The following is a 23,315-nucleotide window of genomic DNA, read 5'->3' as shown; positions in this document are numbered from 1 at the left end:
ATAAAAAAAAAAAAAAAAAAAAAAAAAATTGCTAAACATTTCAGCCTGAAACATTTCAGCCTGCCATTTTTAATAGCACTAGCTAATCTGCAACTTGCAGTTCCTTCACTTCCATATTTAAAGTCCCCAGACAATGTATAAAATCTCTTTATAGGTCTCCAGTACAGATTGTATCAGACATGGACTATTACTGATATACTGACACCAACCTCTTCGCACATATGCTGAAAGCTTAATGAAAAGCTCTGAGGAAAAGTGGCATGAAAAGGAGCTGCTGACCTAAAGGTACTAGGAACATCTATGATGAGAACTATGGTGAGAAAATGGAGAACAAAGTATTGGGAATTTTGTTGTTATGTCCCTTTATTGTAACTTTAGCAAATAATAAGGTTTTGATAGAGTTGTCTTCCTTAATTTGCGTGCGTCTTTGAGAATTCCACCTGGAAATTAGTCCTAGAAAATACCTTTGTGGGAAGAGGTGCCATTTTCTGAAGTAGATACAGAACTTCACAGAAGAGATTTACTTACTGAATTCCTGTATACACAACTTTTCCACGGTATTTTTTTAACAAAAATCTGAGATAAATAGTTCAATGTGTAGGATAAGATCTGTTTCACAAATAAGTGATAACTCCCAGTTGGAGTGGGATGTCTGAATAGCAATACATGATAGAACATGGCAGCAAGGCCAAACAGCTTCTGCTTTAAAATCTTGGAGGAGGCTTGCTGGTTGGTTGAAAGTGCTGAGTAGAGCTGTTCAGAACTTCATTTTTCTCTGAGCTTTTTAATGGGGTAACTTTCTTGTTTTATCTAAGCGTCTGTCATGCAGATTACCTGACATAAAACCAAAGCTGTCTTCAATGTAAAACTCTCATCTAAATGTGTCTGTCTATGTGTTTATGAAAAGCTTTTTTTTTTTTTTTTTTTTTTTTTTTTTTTTTTTTTTTTTTTTTCCATTGCATGAGCGAAGGATTTTATTCTTCAAAGATCAAATTTACTTTTTCTCCTTCACTTTTTTTTTTTTTGCATTTTGAATCCTCTGGAGAAGAATGGCAAAAGTAAACATGAGAAGGGTGATGGAATTGCCCAATGTCAGATGTGTTAATTCATGATTTTATGATACTATTACTCTATTACTCTATTTTATGGTGTTTTGTGTCATTGCAGTGTTGCTTTAAGAAATGTGATGACCATAAGTGTTGTAGTACTCAAGGGTGATATAATAGATGGCCTGCTATCAGCTTACTGTTTCTTTTGAATGACCTGACATGTTATCATTTCTCTTTCCTGAATGAATAATTCTCCTGAAAAACCTAGTAAGAACTGTGAAAAGTGGCTTCACTGGAAAACCTTAAAGGAAAGTACTCATGGGCTGCAGCTGGCAAACAAGCAAGGGCAGAGGATCTATTTGATGTAGCTTTGGTGATTGCTTTCTTTCCATATTATGTTCTCCACAGCTGACACAAATTGATTAATATTTATTTTCTGTATAAATTCCACTTTTACAAATTAAGCTGAATGTGCTGTAGCCATTGAAGTAGAGTGCAATGAACTGGTCAAATAATGAAAAGCTTTCCAGGTCAGTACAAAAACCACGATATTGTTATCTGATGTCCGTGAACATGCTTGAAGGCAGTATAAATGATGTTCTCCACACATGGTCCTGACTACTTGGCAATTTGAGAGAATGGATTACAATCCTGTTGCACATGGAGGAGGTCTGCCTCTTTACACGGTTGGTCAGACAAAGCTTCTTACACTCATTATTTAATCATTCTGCTTATAAACACTGCTTACTATTTCTTACCCATGTGGTATCTGCAGACAGGCTGGGCTGCAGAGTTTTCCATAGCTTCCAGGTTTCTGAGTGCATTTGGTTGTGTGGATATACATGACACTTGTACAGCTTGTGTCTAGATTTTGAAGAACCAGAGCAATCAAAGCAAACACCCACTGATTTTTTGGTGGTACAGGGCTAGTGACAGGATGGGATGGGGGCTCAATATAGCCTGATATGGTTGGTCTATCTTGTTAATTTTCTTAAAGTCAAATTCCCTGTCTGTTTTATTTCATTTTTAAGTGTAATGCTTATGCTTTATAGAGAAAATTTACCAAAAGGTTGTTTTGCTCAAGGAAGTACAGAGTTATACAGTACAGTAAAATATTTTGAATATTCAAATAAATAATGAGTTTGTTACCCATTAACAATTGTTGCCACTACAAGTCAACACAATAGGAACACTGGCTGATTAAAAAGTTTCATTGCAGTGGCATAAGAATTGTTCTTGGCCTTTGCTGCAAGAGATGTAGCTATTTCAGCCAGAGAGCTCAAGCGAAAGATGTTGGCATGCCCGTACGCCTGGAGCTCTACAAAGCCTTTTAAGAGATCTTGCTATTTTCAGTGATAGTCCTACAGGCTCTGCTCTGCACAGCTCTGTTAGAAGTGCCTGTATGGACAAGGGCAGTCAAAAGCTTGTCCAGCAGCATGCTTAAATGCATGAAGAACATGACTTAGGTTATACTATGCTAATTTAGCTGTCTTTTAACAGTGTGCCAAGTGAAACAACAAGAAGTAACTGGACCTAAAAAGTGCAGTTTGCTTGCTTTCTTCTTTAATAAACCATCCAAACACTACAGTTTGTTTGTGTTTAAGAGGACTTACCTAGAGCAATGCCCAGCATTGCTAACAGATGTTTGGCAGGCATGTGAGTTTCCTTTTTCTTGCAATTTTCCTATTGCTGTTGGACCACTCAGAAGTACTCTTTTTAATATTTTGAGGTTGATGGGAAAATACTGTTCATAAGCCTTTTTTTTTTCTTCCTATTGTGTCAAAATATGAGATAGGCAACCTTCTTTTGCTGAATAATCACGAAAATACATTTGAATCTGAAAAACGGGGTTTGGAGATGAGCAAGAATAGCACCATCAAATGCCTATTTCATGCATTTTGTATCTTTCTGAAAATTTTAATCCTGCATATTCCATTTTTCCTGTATTAGTGAGTAATCCTGTATCCTTTTAATGCATCTTTCCAGAAATTCTAACCCGTTTGGTTGTGCTCAAGACACATTTGGTAGGACATGGGGAAGAATGACAGTAGGATGGATAGGTGTTGATGGAGCATAGCTGTGTCAGAGAAGGGCAGGTGTTGCTGTTAGAATGAGAACAAAATACTTTGAAGCTCTTTGAAAATACTGACAAACATTCCACTAGTTGTGGACGCCCAGGGTGAGAACAAAATTCACAGCCAAGTGTATAATATAAAATTTGAAATTTTTTGCTACAAAACTTCATATTGTTTTATGTAGCTCATGGCCATAAAGTGAACTTGCCGGAGGAGAATAATCTCTGCCATCATACAGCAAAGTCAATAACTCAGAATTGGCAGATGGCATCAAAACAAAGGTGCTGTGCCCTTACTGAGTGCAAACAAGTTGTCTGGCTGACATTTGGGACGCTTTTTTGCTGCTTTGAAGGACACAACAGAATTTCAGGTATGGAGTGGAATGACAGGTGTCAAGTGAGCTTTTCTTTCACTTAAAATATAAATATACCATCTGCACAGTGGTCTCTAGAGAGCTGGGCTCCAAAGGCTCTAGATTGATTTAGCTTTTGTGTGCTCACAGAGTAAGCTGAGGAGGCTTGAACGGTATACTTAGCAAGCTGTGGAAAGCTGACAGTATTTAGCTTCCACCCAGTCTAAATCACCTCGTGCCCAGAGTTGTTCTGTACATCCTCACTCCCATCTACTAACCTGTCCTTTTAGCTTTCCTCCTTTTGCTCAACAATTTTAGGGTAATGCAGCTCAGCAGGAATGACCATTATCTTTGCTTAGCCCCATACCTTCACAGGGTGTTTCCTTATGGTAAATAGCTAATATCTGAAAGCAATCCCTGAGCTCTTTAGTCAGCCTTTTATTTACTATGCTGCACTGTGCTGGCTTTCTTAGCAAGATCTGTTATTTTCTACATAGCAAGAGTCTTTAATGTGTGGCATACATGTATTTTAAAAATTCTGCTTACCTATACGCTCACCAGGATTTTGGGCTCTTTTTTGTTGATTTGAGATGTGCAGGCAGTAGACCTCAGCCTTAAAGTAAGTGTGGTTTATAACAAGTTGTGATCAGAGGAAAAAAAAAAAAAAAAAAGAGAGAGAGAGAAAGAAAAGAAAAAAGTCTCTAGACTATAAACCCTTGTCTTGGTTGTCCTGACCATGGAGCTCCATCTGCAAAAGAAGCAGGTGGGAAAATGGCAACCCTGAACCAGGAAACTGCAGCAAGTCAGTTATTTTTTCATGGTTCTGACACTAAAAATATAGTGAACACCAGCTGCTTTCCTCCTGTAAATAGAGGCAAAAGATGAGATTGAAACTGGCCATCAATTCTAGTAAAGAAATATCGAAGCATCTGTCAAATATTTGACTCTTATGGAATCAAACTTTGTTCACTCTGGCGCTGCTGGAAGAGCATCTGGTAAAACAGAGCAGAGCCTGGAACAGTGTCAAGCAAAGGCTTGCTCCTGGAAGGGATCTGCTACGGCTGGCAACTGGCCCCCCTCAGCCTCACTCGGATCAATGCTCCTCTCCATTAGACCAGCCAAAAGAGCAGCACGCTAACCTGCAGCTCATGCAGACTCCCAGAGCAAGTTTAGTATTCATAGCAGTGAAGATAGTCTGGTATTTTTTTTTTCAGGAGGCTTACAAATCATTATATTCTTAGAAATTAGGTGTCTAATACTGGAATGACTAAGGAGCACAGCTGTAAGCTGTGTGGCAGCTTCCATGGAAGTTGTCACTTTGGGAGTGAGTATTGTGATGAATACTTGGGAAACTTTGAAGGTTGTTTATTTCTGCTGTGTAAAAGGCCAAAACGTAGCCTAAGATTTGCATCATGATGTGAAAGTGTAAAATGGGGACCAATCAACCTATTCATTTTCTGTTCTATTTATCTTACAAATGATAACACTTTTAGCATAGCCACATATTAAATCTTATCTCATTGTGTTGGCAGAAGATGCAAGCAGGAGTATACTCTCGTATTCATGGCTGGCTGAGCTCTAATCTCACTTCCAACAATGATGTTTCATGGGTGTATTGTACACCTTCCCTGATGCACCTCCTCTTGTCTTTAAAATGGAGATCAAATTTTGTCCCATAAAGTTGTACTGAAAATTAATTGCTTAATGTGCTATGTATGCACTGCTTTGAGAATAATGGCTTATAGGTGATTAATGTTTTTACTAGCTAAGTATTATTAATGTAATGAGTTCTAATTAAAGGAACTATGGAGAGAAAAAAAGACGTAGTGTATGATCCTCCAATTTTGGTGGCACGAGTGCTGCAGTCATAAACCTGAAATAGTGTGGTGAAGAAGCAGCTCTGGGAATTGCTGGGTTTGTTGTTGTTTTGTGTGAGTTGTTTTCTTTTGTTTTTTAATGGAATCCCTTTCATCACTATAACCTAGTGGTAAACTGAGTAACTTGTAGTATCAACTCTGAGGGAGTTACAACTGCAAATAGAGCCAGACAGGCAGAGTTTAACAGAAATGAAGTAAGGATTGTACACAGCTCTGCGCAGTGGTCAGGCAGCATCGTGGGTTGTATTCCGTGACCACAGAGGTAAATGGTGCTGAATTCTGTAGTGTTGTCTTTTGTCACAAACATGTCACAAATGTTTAACATGTGTTAAATTAATGGAATTTATTTAAAGGTAAATGCCTTGGTAACTGTGAACATGTGTGAACAAGTCCCCATTTTAGGGTAGGAAATGCTCTGACTGACAGTCATATTCATATTCAGAGTTAGTACCCAGCCTGGTGATGAATGTTGTGATTTATGAAAGAGGATGCTGTAAGACTAAATTTCTGTGGAATTGGAGAAGTTCTGTGAACTCAGTCTCAAAACTAGAGTAGCAGAATTGCTCAATCTGGGCATAAAAAAGTGTGCCTGTTGAAAAGTAGGCTTGAACATCTGCCTTCCTCTAAGCTTTGCATTGAGTTTTCATTTGCTAAAAATTTCTTCCTCAGGAAACTGCAACCTGGTGTGCTGGGTTGCAGTCTGAAACTCTTCCAGAAATTTAAGACAGACCATCCTCTAAGCCGTCAACATAGAAAATCTCATCTGCTGAAGTATTTTTGTCCTGGTGCCACCTTTTAAGTACCGTCTTTGACATGACACTTGGTGAAGACTACACTGAATATCACAGCCAGCCCCTTTAGTATTCAGTGATTAATGCAGTTTTTTCCATTTACTGTAAATGACGTGTTGATAGCTCTACAGTACCTTGCTATTAAATTACCTCAATCCTCTTTTACTTTAGTGACGTTCTGTTTTAATACTCTGCATTGCTTAACTGAACTTCAGTGAAGTACATTTGTTGTCTGACTTCACTTTGTGCAGCTCATGTTTTAATTGACTTTATGCTTTCTTAGCATTGTTGGCTTCCTGGTGCACTGTGTGATTAGTGTAGGGGTTTGTCTTGGAAGAGGAGATGTGGATTAACATTTTCTCAGCCAGAGGAGCAAATTTTGTTTGTTCAGTTTTCCTGCAAATGTGGTAGCTGAATTTGGTGTCTAACCTAGTCCTTTTGTCATGTGTAGATATGCTCAGATAGCAGTGATTCAAAAGAATCCTTCGCCCTTAAACATATGAACTCTTAATTTATGGATCTTAACAGAGCTGAGCTATCATGCTGCTCAGTCCTGCCAGCAAGTCTGGGCATTTCTACAAGCGTGGGGCCTTTAAAGTAAGGAGGTATCTGATTTGAGGGAGTTCAGGTTAGAGACTGCCTGATTCGGGGAGGGATGCTTAAATTTCAGACAAGACATTTTTAGATCTAGCCCAGAGAGACATGACTTCACTTAACTTCCCATAAATGTGGCTTGTTTCCATCATACTTATTGATATCGAGGTTGGAGGACTTATTGATCCATAGTTCCCTGTTTTGCTGAAATAGTTTTTAATGTGTCAGACCAAGATTTTCTCTTCATCCACTCTTACCTACCACAAATAACGTAAACTACATTTGTTTCTTGAAACAAGACAGCAATTCGTGTTCTTTCATATCTCTACAGAAAATCAGTGATCTGTTTGCCATTTTTCATATCACCTGTATTTCTTCCCTTTATGACTACTCAGGTCTGATTTTGTTGCTTGCCTTTGTGGTCCAACCTAGGCTGCTACATAGGGCACAGGGATTCCTTTAGAATGAGAGGCTCTGGATCTTGTTCTAGCTTGAATCAATTGTTTTAAGTCTAAAGGATTTTATACCTGCTCTTAACTACTTTTGTGAGCTTTTTTCTTATTCATGGTCTGAATTTATAGTTACTTTTTTTTTTTGCTCTGCTAGCAGTAATGTTTTGGCCACGCTTTTGGTAAGGCTTTTACGTGCAGTTTCATGTAATTGAGTCTTCTTTGTTCAAAGAAGCTTCTACCACAGTAGTCCAGATTTCATCAATTGATAAAGACCATGTGGTACATCAGCAATTCCAAGTAGTATTCATTTTATAAACTATGATCTGCTATAAATGTTCCCTCAATGCTATGCCATTGAATGTTTTCCTGCAAATGCAGCACCAAGCCTTTCCCTAACATTACTGGATGTTTTGTTCAGGCTCTGAAATGCAGTAGCACGTGTCCATCGCAATGATTGTAAGGAAGTACAAATTCTTTTGTTGCTTGTCTGCTTTTAGCATGAAACTGTTGGATTCATACAAGGGAAAGAATAAAGCACAGTGAAATTACGTGAATATAAGTGCATTTATATAATATCCATGAGGTCTGCTATGGCCATCAGCTAAACTGTTTTGACAAGGAGTAACAGAACACTGAGTTTCAAAATACCTTTAAATAAACTTTTCTGTCACAGTTAGGAAGTGGTCATGGGTTACACATAACTTCCATGAAACTTTTTTATTATTGTCACATCTTGATTAATTATAGCAATGCACTTTTTTCTGTCATGTTTTTAATATCAGGAATATTTAGCAGTTAGCTACTTTGTAATTCCTTCCCAGATCAGTTACTGAAGTCTAGGGACCAAATAGAAAATTTAGAGATAATAAAGGCCTCAAGCATTGATATTTCTCAACTCTAACAGATTATTTTTCTTTGGCAGAGATTTTTCTCTGAATGAAGCTTTTGTCTTGCAATGGTTGTGGAAAGAGTGCTGTTCCTTATGAGGGGGCTCGCAGTGTTATCCCTGACTAATTCAGGATTTATGTACCAATTTTTAAGGTTGTCTAAGTACAGTTCCTCCCTGCAAGGGAATGAAATGGGCCAGTGAGAGATTTCCTGACCTTAGCCCTTCCCTTCGTATTTGTTATCAAGCAGCATTTCTAACCTGGAAGAATTTGAAAGCCAGGGATGAGTACACTTTGGGGCTCTGTGGAGGAGAATTGCTCATGGTTTTGACAACATGACTTACGGGCTCAGAAGAGATCTAATCAGTGTGCTCTTAAAGGCAAGCTGGAAGCTCACAAAAAATGTATCTGGTATCACCATTGCTCTGGGACTTGAAGTTCATTGGTAGTAAGAAACAGTTAAAATTATCTGCTGTGGATTGGGTGATTTAGTAATGTACTACAGTGCAGTTACATCTGCCAGACCATGAATTAACAGCTCCTTCAACTTGAATAGTGCTGCAATTAAGAAATAATGATAGCCTGTAAATACAGCGTCTGAGTGTCTTACCTAGTATGTGCCTGCTGTCACAACAGCTAATGAAGAATTTGGTAATTCCATCTCTGTTTTTGGGGAATGTAATCAAATCCAAACCCCATGAGATGGAGGATTTGGGGGGGACTGATTCATCAGGCCTTGTTGTTCACATCCAAAGACACCTTGTAACACTGGTGGGTGTCAGGATACTGAAAAACAAGTGAGTAATTTTTTATTACCACCTCGCACTCTATAGAGGGATCTGCAAATAGAAGGCAACTATTAAATGGCAATCTCAGAAGAGCTGAATGTGTGGTGTGTCTTGCTGCTGCAAAAAAGGGGTTGTGGAATCATGTCCCATGCTTCAGGGTAGCTCTAATTCATCATTGATCCATCATTGTTTTCATGGTAAATCTGTGAGGCTATAATGCACAGAGCTGAAATATTCTCATGAGCTCAGTGGAGAAATGAATATTGTTAAATATTAATTTATTGCACTGATTTTTCAATGATCTTGTAAGTGATCACACTAACCTAACAAAGTGATTAGATTCTTCTGGTAGGTTTGTGTTAGCCAATTATTTTGAAACAGCTTACTAAAAGATGTCATTTAACATGCAAGTTATTATATTTTATCACTTGATAAATGACAGCTTTCCTTCAAACAGCAGTTCTATTCTTTCATCAGGTAGCTCATTACAAAGGTCTAATATAGAGCACAATATTTGCAAAAATGTTCTTTAGGATAACATTTACATGAAATTTATTCATACAGCCAAGCTATTTTGGCTGATTCCCATCTGAAACATTATCATACAAGTCACTTTTCTGTGATCACTTGCAAAATTCTGTTTTAATGGAATCATTTAAACTTGGTTTAATTTTATTCATTTTTCATTCAGCATTTTTTGCAATATTTAGTTTCCCAGCAATGTATTCTTTGACCGGTGACAGTAGACAGCTGTATATTAGCCTAGACAGCAAGCTAAGAAATCTGGGGTTTGGATATCAGATATCAAAATTTTGTCCGGTATTTTGGGGACTTTGTGCTCTATTTCTGTATGGCAGGTTAGTATTAGCTCTAGTTAGTATTTAGCCGTTCTGTTTGTTTATTTTTTTCTAGCTTCTACCGTTAAGGATATAACTGGCTTATGGAGTAAGCTGCAGGTACAAGCTGGACCTAAAAATGGTACCCGATGAGAAAGACTCTAAAGGAAACCTTGGTCTGACCAAGTTCCCACATAGGCTTTATCTTCCTGGTCTTATTATGTCAGACTGTGATAACTTGTGAAATATAGGTGTGTATCAAAGGACAATGATTCAAAAATGCATTGTTTACATAATTCAGTACAGTACAACACTGATAAAGGTCTGTATTTTCCCTTTTCTAATGATCACTGTGGGAGTGACAGTTCCTGGTTAAGTAATTGCATCCATGGAAGGCAGACGCAGAAAAATCTGACAATGATAGTTAACTTCTTGCTGTGTTTTGCTAAGCTTCACCAGGCCTAAAGCAGGCTTTAAAACACAAATGTAACTGCCTGGGAACACTTCTTCCTTTGGCTTTCGATCTTATTTTCTAGGGATCTAGTTCAATAACAGATTGCAAAGACACAGCAAGACAAAAGCCAGGGGAGTTTTAGGTTAGATGTTAGGAAGAACTTCTTTACTGAAAGGGTTGTGAGGCATTGGAACAGGCTGCCCAGGGAAGTGGTGGAGTCACCATCCCTGGAAGTCTTCAAAAGACGTTTAGATGTAGAGCTTAGGGATATGGTTTAGTGGGGACTGCTAGCGTTAGGTCAGAGGTTGGACTCGATGATCTTGAGGTCTCTTCCAACCTAGAAATTCTGTGATTCTGTGTGAAAAGGGGACTATCCAGCCTTGCCACTTCTGAGTATTTTCATTGGCTGCATCAAGTATTTACTACACTTTGTAATAAATCTTTGAAGGAGAATTTGACTCAGAAGTTTGCTGATGTCTGAAGGCACTATTTCATACTGCCATTGTTGATGTGAGTCTGCTCTTTTATTCTTCCTTTGTGTTGCCTTTCTGCAGTTCTGTAGCCTCTTATTCGTTACTACATGCAAGCTTCAAAAAAAAGTTAATATTTAATCTTTTGATTCAACATTGTGTTTAGGAAATACAAATGGTGCGTTTGTAGACTGTATACAAATGCAATAAAAGTTTTCTTACAGTAGCTTATGGAGGTCCCAACCAAGAGATGAAGTCTTTCTCTTGCAAGTCTTTTGCAAAGGATCGGTGCCTGATGTCCTACTAATCTAACCAAACAGCATGACTGTAATGATGCAGTGCAGTGATGGGGAAACACACTTGGGGGACAAAGCTACAGCCAATGGAGGACGAATAATAATACTGTGGTAGGATGTCTCTGCCTTTCTGTGCCCTCTTACATTGAATTGTGGAAGAAGCTAAAAGGAACGTGGGGAAAATGGCCTTCAGCTGCTAGAGACCTTTCTGGAGCTGAGTTGGAAGTGACACATTCTTTTCCATGGAGATGTGATTATGGAATATATAACTAATTAGATATGGACATATAGATATGAAGTCAATATGCCTCAAAAGAAATTTGGCATGTTTTCTCATGGATAAAACACCTTTGAAATCTTTGTTTCTCTTTCCATGTTACTTGGGAAAAAAAATGCTGAAGAGCATTCATAACTAAAATAAATTGCAGAGAAAGTGGGAACAGGACCAAGACCTAGTTTCAGGCTGTTTTAAGCAGAAAAGAATTACTTCTTGAAAATAGCTCAGTGAGGGCACTGTGAAAGTTTTAACTTAATTTTGTATTCATTTTCTAGACAACAAGAGAGGTGTTCAGGCTGTTCAGCTTATGTAGAACATGGGAACAATTCAAATTCCTCTTCAGCTGTGTCAGTCATCTCCAAAGTCAACACCTGCAGCTGTGTTAAATTATAAAGGAGCTCCGAGAATGAGAGGGGATGGACTTATCATTAATATCGTGCAGATTGTAGGACATAAATTTTATTGATTCGCTAGTTCTATTTCTAATGGCAAACTGCCCAAAGCCAAAAATTTACTGATAAAAACTTTCTGTAATTCACTCAGCAGCCTGAGAGGATGAGCTGATCTGCACTGCATGGTTCTGCTCCTGTTCAGTGCCATCTGCCAGGATGGCCTCCTGTCTCCAATACGCTGGTCCTTCAGGACACGTGTGTCTTGTTGGACTCTAAAGCAAATCCAGGTCTCATAATTTTGCAAAACTGTACTGAAGGTCAGGCATATGATACAAAAGTATTATAGCTTTAAAGATAAGTTTAACTAAGCATCAAATTCCTGAAGGTCCAGGGCTCCCTCAAAGGGACATTTTAATTATGTTCTTGCTGAAGGAAGCTAGTAAAGTTACATACTCTTAAATATCTTGTTTGCATTCTAGGTAGTTACACCTAATGCTACATTATTGTACCACATAAATGTGGCAGAACAGTGTTGGCATCTGGCACGGACCTGCTATTTGTGAGTTGTAGTTGTTGTAAGCTACCAATTGTCAAACATACTGGTACCACACACTTTCAGATAGGAAAGTGGCTGTCAATATGCTAGTGGAGCAGAGCCCCCAAAGCTGACACGGGGAGCTATCAGTCACTAGGAGTCACCTGCTTTTTCTCTAGGTTATCCTTCAGAAAGTTACTGTTGTGTAAGCCTTCTTGACAAGAGCTGCTGTAAACTGTTTAAAAAACAAAGTCTTAGCTCCTTAGCTTATATAAATCAAAGGTGCTTTCAGAGTCTTGTGGGATGGGTCCTCCCTGATGTTTTTAATAAAAAGACAGCTCATCTAAAATCCTGTTCCCTGCTGCTTTGTAACAGCTGACTAATCTTTGATCTTACAGAAGCCACTATTCTTTTGCAGTTCCTCCAGTCCTATATGACTAAGATTTGCCAGAATTCAGGGATTCCTCTCTGTAACATTTCTAAGAAATAAAGGGTCTAAACTCCCAGACTTTTCCTCTCTGCAGAGAATGGTGTTCTTACTCCTCCATAGTATTTCCCTCCTTTTTCTAGTAGATATACCACTCTGCTATCCCTCTTGCTGGTCCCACCTGCTTTCCTGGCACTCTGACCTCTACCATTTCAGCAGTATTAAGCTGCCTCCCACATCTAGCATGAAAAATCCTATTTACTCCATCTCGCTTGCTATTTTATTACTATTTTATTCATACTCGTTATCGTACCAGGACAGGTTCTTCCAATTATTTAAGTTCTGTTTGCATAGTTGTGTTTTTTGGTGTTTTGTTTGTTTGTTTTCTAAAAGAAATAAAGTAGTCCTTTCTCATTCTCACTGAAAAGGGCTAATTCCCATGCCCTTTTATCCTTTGTTGTCTTAGGTTGTCATCTTCATCTTGAAGATGAATTGTCACTGTGCTTGCATGGCATCCTGTCAAGCAGATGCTGATGCAGGTGGGATTAGCCACAAGGTTACTCACCGTGTGCTGGAACACGCACATGATACTCCAGGCAGGATGGCTTACGATTGGAACTTTTTTACCCGATGAAGGGTCTGGGTGCTAAAGAGGACTAAAGAGGTGTATGTATTCATTGTGATACATTTGTTCAGTGGAGTTGCACACAGAAGAAAGTTTCAGAATCTCTGGATGTCCTAGGTAGGCTTAATAGGTGGCACCAGTAGATCCGTGTGTTTTCCAGACTAATATTTAGGAGAAGTACTTTCACGTGCTGCACAACTGAAGAACAATCCAAGAGCCCCTAATGCTTTTGGGAGATGGATCTCCTTGTTCTTCAGAGCTTTCCACTACAGTATCAATATATCATAACTCAGAAAAATGAGTCTCGAATATTTGTTTTACCTCAACTTGCTCAGCAGTTTAAGGGACTTGAAAGCAGATATTAAAATAAAACAGTTTTGTAAGAAGGATTTCACATCACACAACCTAGGTTTTATATTAAAAATGTAAAACAAAACAACTGATGCACAGAATGTGTAGTAGAAGTACCTGCGTAGAAAATAAAGGGTATCTGAATAGATATCATTTGTTATGAAAAATCTAGTGCCTGTATTTTGAATCAAATGCTGAAGAAATAATATTACAGGAGCGTGGCTGTCATGGCTTTTCTAAGTAGCATGTGAATATAGGAAAAAAAAAAACCACTGTAGTGAAAGCTGTTCTTTTTTTTTTCTTTTTTTTTTTACCTTGTGTTGGGGATATTTTAACTTTGGAGAAGCGTCTCTAATTATGTTGCTGTTATTTTTGAAGGTGAGGATAGAGGAAAATTGTCTTGTAAGGAATGATTGCCAGCTACAGATGTTATCTGTGAACTCTGACTCTCTTGTGTTGGAATCAATCTTGCTCCAGAGCATCTGTCCTTACCAGAAAATAAAACTTTTAGGATGCAGAAAACATAGCAGTCTAGACAAATTCTGCTATGTTATTCCTGATCAATTCTTTTGACCTGCTACTTGTCATGAGAACACATCGAAGTTCTTTCTGTTTGATGTAAACGTTATATGTAGTTGATAGTGGAAAATTTGATAGCGCATGAGAAATAAAGCTGAGAAGAAACATGAAGGAAAGCAATTCCTAAAATGAATGCAGAGCATCTTTCTGGGTCATCAGTCTGTTCTAGACCACGAAGTAACACAGTTTTAATTTTTGCGCTTCAGTACAAATTCACCAACATACATGTAATTTAAAGAAAATGCTCAAAAAGACTATTGGAAGATTAACAAAAGCTGTAAACAACATTATATTTCAAGAGAAATCTTACTGCCTTCTGTTAATGTGAGCATTTAAAGCAAAATCTTCCATTATTTCATAGATATTTTTTTTATGAATGAAAAGCATCTGTTAATCTCTAGCTATCCTTTTGTAGGATACAGGTGATTGTTGCACTGGCTCTGGTGCTCTGAAAGAGTTGCTGCTTTCAACTCTCTCGTGTTGCTTCTCATAAGCCATTTCAGGGCAAGATGATGCTAAAAAGTGAGATCGTGTTTGTGTCCTAAGAGCTTCTTAAAATCAGTTTTCATAGCAGGAATCCAGTCACCAAGACAGGACTTTTAGTGAATCAAATTTTAATCAAGTCTGTACTCGATCACTCAGTGTACTGGGAACCGTGAGGCCACATGTTATTAGTTTCCTATTCCCTTCCACTGAAACCCTGTGCATCACTATTAATAGAGAACAAGTATGTAGGTGTTTCATGAGCAGATACTGTTACTGGAGAGTTTTGAAACTAACCAATAGACTATATAGGATGAAGACTCAATGAATTTTTGCTAACTTCACAGTTAACACGTACTGCACTGTTTTCCCAGCTGTGTTTGCTCACTGTTCAATAGGCACAAAAAGCCACACTGCCAATGCTCTTTATCCACTAGTGAGAGCTTCCCAAAGCCTCCTTGCTAGCACCTGAAAAAGGCATAGCATGTTAATTTAGTCTTTGGCCTCTGCAATGCAAAAGTACTTTAAAACAAATGGTCTCAGAAGACATCTACAGAGGCAATCCATTAGAATGCCATTGGTAATATTCCTGTGGAGTTATTCCGATATATTATTCTATTTTAAGAATTTGGGACTTGTGCTTGAGAAAATAAGGTTCACTGATTTTGCTAAAAATATGTTGTTGGAACCTGTAAGGGCCATCAATCAGTGTCTATTGAATTATACTACACTTTCATGAATTCTCTGGAAGTAGCATTGACTTCAGCAACATACTGGCTATCTAATATTTTTTTTTTTGAGAGGGAAATGTTAGTTAGCATAGCACCTAGCTATCCATTATCAATAGCTATCCATTGTAATTAGGTCATATTTGGCTTTTGCTATTTGAATAGACATTTTGTCACATTTGTCACAAAATAACTTATATAGTTTATTTTATATTTTAGAGTATTTTATAATCAAATTAGATACACAGTTAAACAGAAATGTTTGGGTATAACTAAACTTCAGAAGACTGCATTAAGGATAAAAGGTAAAGTGACAAGCATTTTATGGAAAACTTTCTAAACGAGAGCACTTCTTCCTAGGGTGAAAAGGTCAAAAATGACTTGAAACAGTCCATAAAAGCTATGAAGTCACGTAGAACATGTGGGAAGACAAGCTTATTAAGGTCTTGTCAGCCCTTTTTTGTAAAGTATACTCAATTTCAGTAAATGTAGGAACAATTCTTCTTTTCATAAGTCTTACATTGTAGATTACTTGTCCTAGAAGTTGCTGCAAGATGATGTGCAAGCGCTTTTCTGATTGGTATGCAGCAGTAGTACCTGGCAGTTTAAGAATGAAAGACATCAGAACCCAAATCAAAGTCAGTCTCTGGATCTTAGCTTCAGAATTGATACGCTTGTAAATGCATTAGATCTGTTGAAATTTAAGTAAGAACAGGTAAAGGGTTTTGCTACAACATCTGTCATGAATGCAGAGAATAAATTCTGGCATGGCTTTTATTTTTTTCAAAAAAAGATTACCCTAATTCCTTATTGCCTGCAACTTCTGTATGTCAAAATATTAATCCCCCCAAAAAACAAACATCTATATTAAGCTTGTTCGAGTAGTCTATTGTATTGTTTTGAGGTTTACATCTGTCAGTTCTGTACTGTTTAGACAAATTAAGAAAACTGAGCAAAACTGTTTCATTTTTCTAATACCCTCAAAGACAGAGTTGGGCACAGCCACCTGAAGATGCCTGTTCTAACACAGTGCTGTCCTAGAGAAAAGGGTATGTGGCAAAGCTAGTGTCCTTCCCCTGTGAGGTTTTGACTTTCAGATGGTGCTTGCAAATAATAAGTGCACTGATCGCCAAACTTGGTGGTCAGGTCAGCTGCGTACAGATATGGAGAGCTTTCTGAGTACTCATTTATACCCTGGATAAGTAATGTAATTGTGATATTCATTCCCTTTTGCCATCTGTAGTATTTTCAAACTTTTTAATATTGGGGTGTTTGTTTGTTTTAAAATTTTGCAATTATATATATATATTTATTTTATGTTTTTTTACTCGTTTTACTGTTAACATGATTCTTGCTAAAAGGTAATTCTGAGGCTTGCTTCAAAATAGTTTGCTTCCCATGGATGTGGATGTGACCACAAAGCCAGGATAGTTGAGCATAATAGTTGTGCCCATAATCCCTGTGCAGTTCTTTGGCTAACAATATTTGGTAAATTTGTACTTGTCTGCACAGGCTACCCTGAGGATTTGTAGTGCGGTATCACTGGAGGAAGAAATTCCTCTGGGTTGGCTTCAGGCAGTAGGATAATGGATTGAGGACCTGAATTCCAGCTGTCCTCAAGCATCTTGTAAGGAAGATATATGGAATCACTAGCTGCATCATGGAAAAAGAGGCTTAGAGCATGTGCTTCTGTTGAGAGAGCACATTATTGGCAAAATTAATATTTGTGTTCTCACAGATTTTGGATTGTTTTTCAATAACATCTCTTAAGTACTGTTAGAAGACAATAACTGATGGTACTGCAAAAGCACACTGAAAATAAAATGTGCTGATAAGTATGATAGAGGAGAAGCTAAGCCTACAGATATCCCCATGTAATTAAGGTCACCGTCGTATTGCCATCAAGCTTATTTTAGAAGTTAGTAAAAGCCTGTAGTATACTGCCATTGGTTTTTCTTTCTAATAAAATCTGTATTTGTTCTTGTAATACGTCTTCCATTTAGCATCATCAGCAAAAGGTACCGTAAGCAGTACAGTGGGAGTGCTGCCTTATCACTGGATTAGGAGGTAGTAAACAGGAATGATTAAGTGTTGTAGTGTTTTGTTTTTAGTCATGGGCATTTTCTTCAGTGGTTTTGTAGGGAACATCTACTGGATAGAGCTAGTACATAAAGACAGGAAGGAGTGAGAGAGCTTTTATATAGTGCCTTACTCAGCTCAGTGACAGTCAGGTGGGTTAGCAAGCTGTATTCATTTTGAAGCTAACAAAAGTGGAAGAGAATGGGAGCAGACTAAAACCTGTAACAACTTTGACCAGAGCCGATTCAGTATCTCTGGCAGATATTTAGCTCCTTCTTGCTCATACTTCAGAATGAATCCTACTGCATGTACTAATGATTTGCTCCTCACTGGTACTTAGCAGACGTGCTGGCATAGTTTCTGGATCTCATAACAAGAAATAGCAAAGTATCCATTTTTCAATATTTTTATAAACGATCTGGATGTAGGAATAGAGGGTATTTTGAGCAAGTTTGCTGATGACACCAAACTTGGAGGAGTTGTGGACTCAAATGAGGGCGTAAAGGCCTTGCAGAGGGATCTGGATAGGTTGGAGAGCTGGGCGATCACCAACCGCATGAAGTTCAATAAGAGCAAGTGCCGGGTCCTGCACCTGGGACGGGGAAACCCTGGCTGCATGTACAGACTGGGCGATGAGACGCTGGAGAGCAGCCTAGAAGAGAGGGATCTGGGGGTCGTGGTAGACAGCAAGTTGAATATGAGCCAGCAGTGTGCCCTGGCAGCCAGGAGGGCCAATCGTATCCTGGGGTGCATCAAGCACGGCATCGCTAGTAGGTCAAGGGAGGTGATTGTCCCGCTCTACTCTGCGCTGGTGCGGCCTCACCTCGAGTACTGTGTGCAGTTCTGGGCACCACAGTATAAAAAGGACATGAAACTGTTGGAAAGTGTCCAGAGGAGGGCTACGAGGATGGTGAAAGGCCTGGAGGGGAAGACGTACGAGGAACGGCTGAGGTCACTGGGCCTGTTCAGCCTGGAGAAGAGGAGGCTGAGGGGAGACCTCATCGCAGTCTACAACTTCCTCGTAAGGGGGTGTCAAGAGGCAGGAGACCTTTTCTCCATTAACACTAGTGACAGGACCCGCGGGAACGGGGTTAAGCTGAGGCAGGGGAAATTTAGGCTGGACGTCAGGAGGGGGTTCTTCACAGAGAGGGTGGTTGCACACTGGAACAGGCTCCCCAGGGAAGTGGTCACTGCACCGAGCCTGTCTGAATTTAAGAAGAGATTGGACTGTGAACTTAGGCACATGGTCTGAACTTTTGGGTAGACCTGTGCGGTGTCAAGAGTTGGACTTGATGATCCTTAAGGGTCCCTTCCAACTCAGGATATTCTATTCTATGATTCTATGATTCTATGATCCTGAAACAAATGATTGTCAGTAGGGCAATATCTGTTCTAAAAATTGATTTCATGGAGTTTTAGTACTCCTAAACTTTATGTGTAGTCTCATTTTTCAAACCCTTGTAACTATATTTGCAATTCAGTAGTCCTAAGGCCTTTACAGCTTCACAGTTTGAGGTCAGCAGTACTGTGCTAGTTAATCTGTTTTATTTGATAGCAACTATATAAAATGATCTTAATCTTCCTGGATTTTGGTAGTTTGTTCCATTTAATAAGTGATTGCTTTAAAGAATGGCTTGAAACCAGAAAGATACCTGTTGATAGTTTTTAGCTTTGTTTTTCAGAACTGATCAGTGTATCTGCCTTCTGCTGAGTTCTAGCCACAAAGGTGGTTGGGCTACTGGCTTTTTATATTTTAAAAACAAATACAGTAAAAAAAAAAAAAAAATTATAACAGATGCATTAGGAAAACATGACAAGGAACTACTTATTTCTGTTGCCTCCCTAGTGAAAAGGAATGGTTTAGCTTTCAATATATCCCAAAAGAAAAACGTAAGTAATTATTCTGCAACTTTGTTTTTGTTGGAGGAAAAACTTAGTGTTGAAGTTGAGATCTCTCACTGAATGTAATTAATTCAGAATGAGAAAAATGAACAAAAACGCAGCCTCCTGCAGTTGGATCTGGACTGAAACCTATCTCTGGTTTTGATGTCATGACTTGCAGTACCTGTCCAGAAAACTTTGTGGTGAAGTGCAGCTAAAGGACTTTGTGAAATGCAACTTCAGAGTTGCTTTCTGGCAACAATCTGAAAGTTGGATATGTTAAAAACAAGGCATATATGCATAACAGAAATGGTTATAGGCAATAAAAATATGTGAGCTATTCTAGCATGCATGTGGGAATGGTGAAGATGGCACAAACGGTGAAGCTGGATGTTTAAAAAAGTCAGAGCTTTGCTCCCTAATAGGTCACTCAGTATTTAGTTGACTTTGCTCCTCAAGGATTCAGTTTTTCAAGGCTTAGGCCTGTTGGTGATGTCATTTTTTTTCTGTAGTTGTTCATTTAAATAATGTGTTCACTCTATCTTTAATTATCTGGACTTTTCAGGCCGAGAGGTACTACTACTAGATGTGAATTTTATTGCTCTACTAAGTGATTATTAGGTGGTAGTGATAGTTTCAAAAGCTAGTTAATGACTTGAATTTAATTACTCTGGGATTCATTTGAATTTAGCAAATCCCTTTTTGACTGGGAAAAAAATGGAGAAAAAAAAAAATGGACAGTTATTTCTAGGACAGCGTCTTTGTTTTCTTTTGTTTTAATTAGTGTTGTGCTTAGTATCTCCCAGTGGGTTTCTTTGACGAGATCTGGAATATGTGGTTTTTTGAAAGATAGGGATCTGAATATGTTCTAAACTTTGAGAAGGTACCATCTGTCTCTAAGGGACTAATTATGAGCTTTGCTCTGTACATAGCCTAATACTGTCATGGAGAGAAGGGACATCAGTCAGGTAGTGTAGTGAAATTTCTCTCCATTGTGAGTTTGCATTTGAGTTCCTTTGACCTTTAGAAGACCAGATTGGTCTTGCATGTGCCACTGCTTACAACAGTGTCCATTTTCTGTTGTTGTCAGCCATCGTGTACTGAACAATGCCAATAGTATATTTTGTAGAGAAAGGACTGTACACTGGTATAAAATTAAACAAAACGGGGAATTGTCTGCCCAAGTGTGTTTCACATCCTCTTTATTTTTCACCCTCATTGGCAAAAGTCTTTTTTCTTTAAAAGTATACTAATTCAACCTGAAAAGAAGGTTTTGGTAAAGAAGGATGTAAACAGAGGGTTCCCTTCTTCCCCATATTCTTACCTGAAAAAATCTCTCACTCTGTGTCTCTTAAGTTGATATGAAAGTGCCTTTTGGATACAGCTACAGGGGAAAACAGCCAAAACGTAGTAGGTCTTTGGATGTTGGATAAAGATTAAAGAGAAAGGGAAAAGCAGTTGTTCCTTTTTTATTCTTTTTCTTTTTTTTTTTTTTTTCCCTCCTTTCCAGAAGGAAGTCAATACTCTTCTGTTGGGGTGAGACTAAATTAACTGGGAAAACAGACAACAGTTGTGTTTCTTCCTTCATTACTGGATAGCAATTAAATGTTACAGAAAGAAGAATGGTATAAGAACCTGTGTAAGAGCAAATAGGTGTAACCACATCTTAATTGGAATAAGGGGAGAGGAGGAGGAGGAGACTGCGACATCCCTCTTCTTGTCATAAGGTTTATTTTTAAATGCTGTTATGCAGACTGAGCAAGAATCATTTAGCAATAAAATAGGGGATAGAATGCAGATGTGTGATTCTGCTGTGTAGCTAGGAACTGTTTCTTGGGTCCCTACGGGGAAGCAAAATATTATCTCAGTTTTCTGACAACTTAAAAGCAGCGATACAGCCCAGACTGCAAGTGATTTAGCAGAAGGATCACTGTGAGGACCCTGTGAGGGTCCCAGGGCTTCCTCACAGCTTAGTTCAGGTCTAGCATGGTGCTATCTCACAGATTATGGGTCACTGTTCACAACTGGGAACACAGCCATGAATATAACTAAGTACTGGACAAATGTTTTGGAAGCACTAGTATTTGAAATAAGAAGCCCAGATTGTGTTTCCCAAAGCATTAGTGTAGGATTTGGAATAAAATGGCTCCTAAATAACTGTTTTTGACAACTCTAGCTCAGGTGCTGCAGACTCACAGAATTGCTGTGCAGAAATGACATGGAATATATTTTTCCTCTGAGGTCTTCCTACACCTGCATAATACTGGCTTAGAATAAGAATAACTCTTGCTGTATGCACATTTTTAGTTTGCACTTAATGTTCTATGTTCATCAGATGTATACATTTTATTGAGTTCTTCTGAAGTAAGTGAATGATGGAGTAGCATTTAGCAAGGTTTGTTTGCTGGTCTTACAACTTAAACCCTCTGTAAATTGCAGTTTTGTATTGAGGGAGGAAAGGGAATTGCTGAAATGTCAGCTGCTCAGCATGAAACTCCTGGGAGACAGGATTTACAATCCTGACCTGAATGCATGCAAACTCTTTGAATTCTGGACTGCCAAAATGCTGTGTTGTCAGTGTGAAATAGCATGGTGCTATCAGTATGCCAGCAGCAATGAAGATGTATGGCGTGCGTCTCATGAATACTAAAATCCCATGCACAGTTCAGATGGAAAGTTTCACATGCATCAGTCATGTTTGCTCTTGTAGCTATCTCCTGGTTCCATATGTAAACATTTTGAACTAAGCTTCTAATAGTCAAACTGTAGAAAAGAAGTTAACATCAGAGACAAAGTTTATAGAAGTTAATGTGGTGTTCAGTGCAAACTCCCTTATTGATTGATTCCAAATGACAGAGCCTGAGGATTCAATAATTAAAGACCCACTTCACTATTTTATTCTAATTTAGTTTTGTACTGCTCTCTCACCTGCCTCTCAGTAAATGCCAAAGTAATTTAAAATGGCAGAATTGATGGTTTGTACTATTGGACTTACTGCTTACATCTGTCCAGACAAATGTGCCCTGGACCATTCTCAAGCAGTGAGGTCCACTGGCGTGGAAAAACCCATGCCTACATTATGAAACTGTTTTCCCTGCCAGCACAAGGGTTGGGTGGGCAGCATTCAAGCTGTCACATTTTTTTCTAGGAATGATCCTTGTCATCTGCTGTCTCCAGAACCAGGGAGTTGTTCAGGGGAGTGTCATTTGCTACTTGCCAGAAGTGTTTGAGACTTGAAGATGTGTAGCAATGTAGACAAGTGCATTTCAATATGCCATAACAGTATGGTCTCTCTTTCCTGGCACTGCTGAACTTGCTATATAAATGTACCCTTGGATAGGGTTCATTTCACCTCACTTAAATGAGGTTCTTAACTTTTATATAGTCAAAGATTCTGGGCTACAGCTGGTAGAGAAATCACAAGATAATTCTTCCTAACCTAGCCTCTCTGTCTGAATTACCCACTGTGTATATAAACATGCATAAGTCAGAACTGTGCATGAGAAGGTGACATCAGCACTTTTAATTATCTGCAATACCTTAAGGAGATGTCTGTACAGGAGGACTAAATACTGGTTTGAAGACATGTCTGAAGAAGAGTAATAGAACTGTGAGTTGTGGGTTTAGAAACGGTGTAGAAAATGGCATGTATGCAAGGTCAGAGGGAAGCACAAAGGTAAAACAAAATAAGGAACATTGCTGCAGAGCACTAGAGGAGGAGACTCGAATGAAAAGAAAACTGACAGAGATCCTGAAGGAGAAACAATGGGACAATATTAATAGGAGGCTGTAATAAATGCTGTTAAAGGAAGGCCAAAGTAAATGGAAGTGGGCAGACCTGAATTCTAAATAAGTAGCAAGTCTGGAGTAATCAGAGGGTTGTCTCACTAAAATTTAGTCACTTTAAAAAAAATAAAAATAAAAATAAAAATCTCTCCAATTTAAAAAAAAAAAAAAGTATTTGGAACACATTTCAGAAGACATTCTCACCTGAGTCTCTACTGTGTAGCAAGTACTTTGTAATTAAATTCTGGTCT

At 38.5% G+C, this 23,315-nt stretch overlaps 1 long non-coding RNA gene across 13 annotated transcripts in view; it reads left to right on the top strand.

Annotated features, from left to right (window-relative positions):
- LOC311439549 overlaps positions 1 to 23,315 on the top strand; it is a 235,701-nt gene that overhangs the window by 69,444 nt on the left and 142,942 nt on the right. Inside the window, exon 2 of one of the 13 annotated variants that reach the window (XR_014694808.1) lies at positions 155 to 315. The exons of the other annotated variants lie outside the window; for them this stretch is intronic. This is a non-coding gene — a long non-coding RNA (uncharacterized lncRNA). The remainder of the gene's footprint in view (positions 1 to 154; positions 316 to 23,315) is intronic. 13 annotated transcript variants of the gene reach the window in all.

Source organism: Aythya ferina, assembly GCF_964211825.1.
Source record: "Aythya ferina genome assembly, chromosome: 7".
Classification (NCBI taxonomy): Eukaryota; Metazoa; Chordata; class Aves; order Anseriformes; family Anatidae; genus Aythya; species Aythya ferina.
The sequence above is the reverse complement of the archived record's forward strand: the minus strand, read 5'-3'. Positions and strand labels throughout refer to the sequence as shown.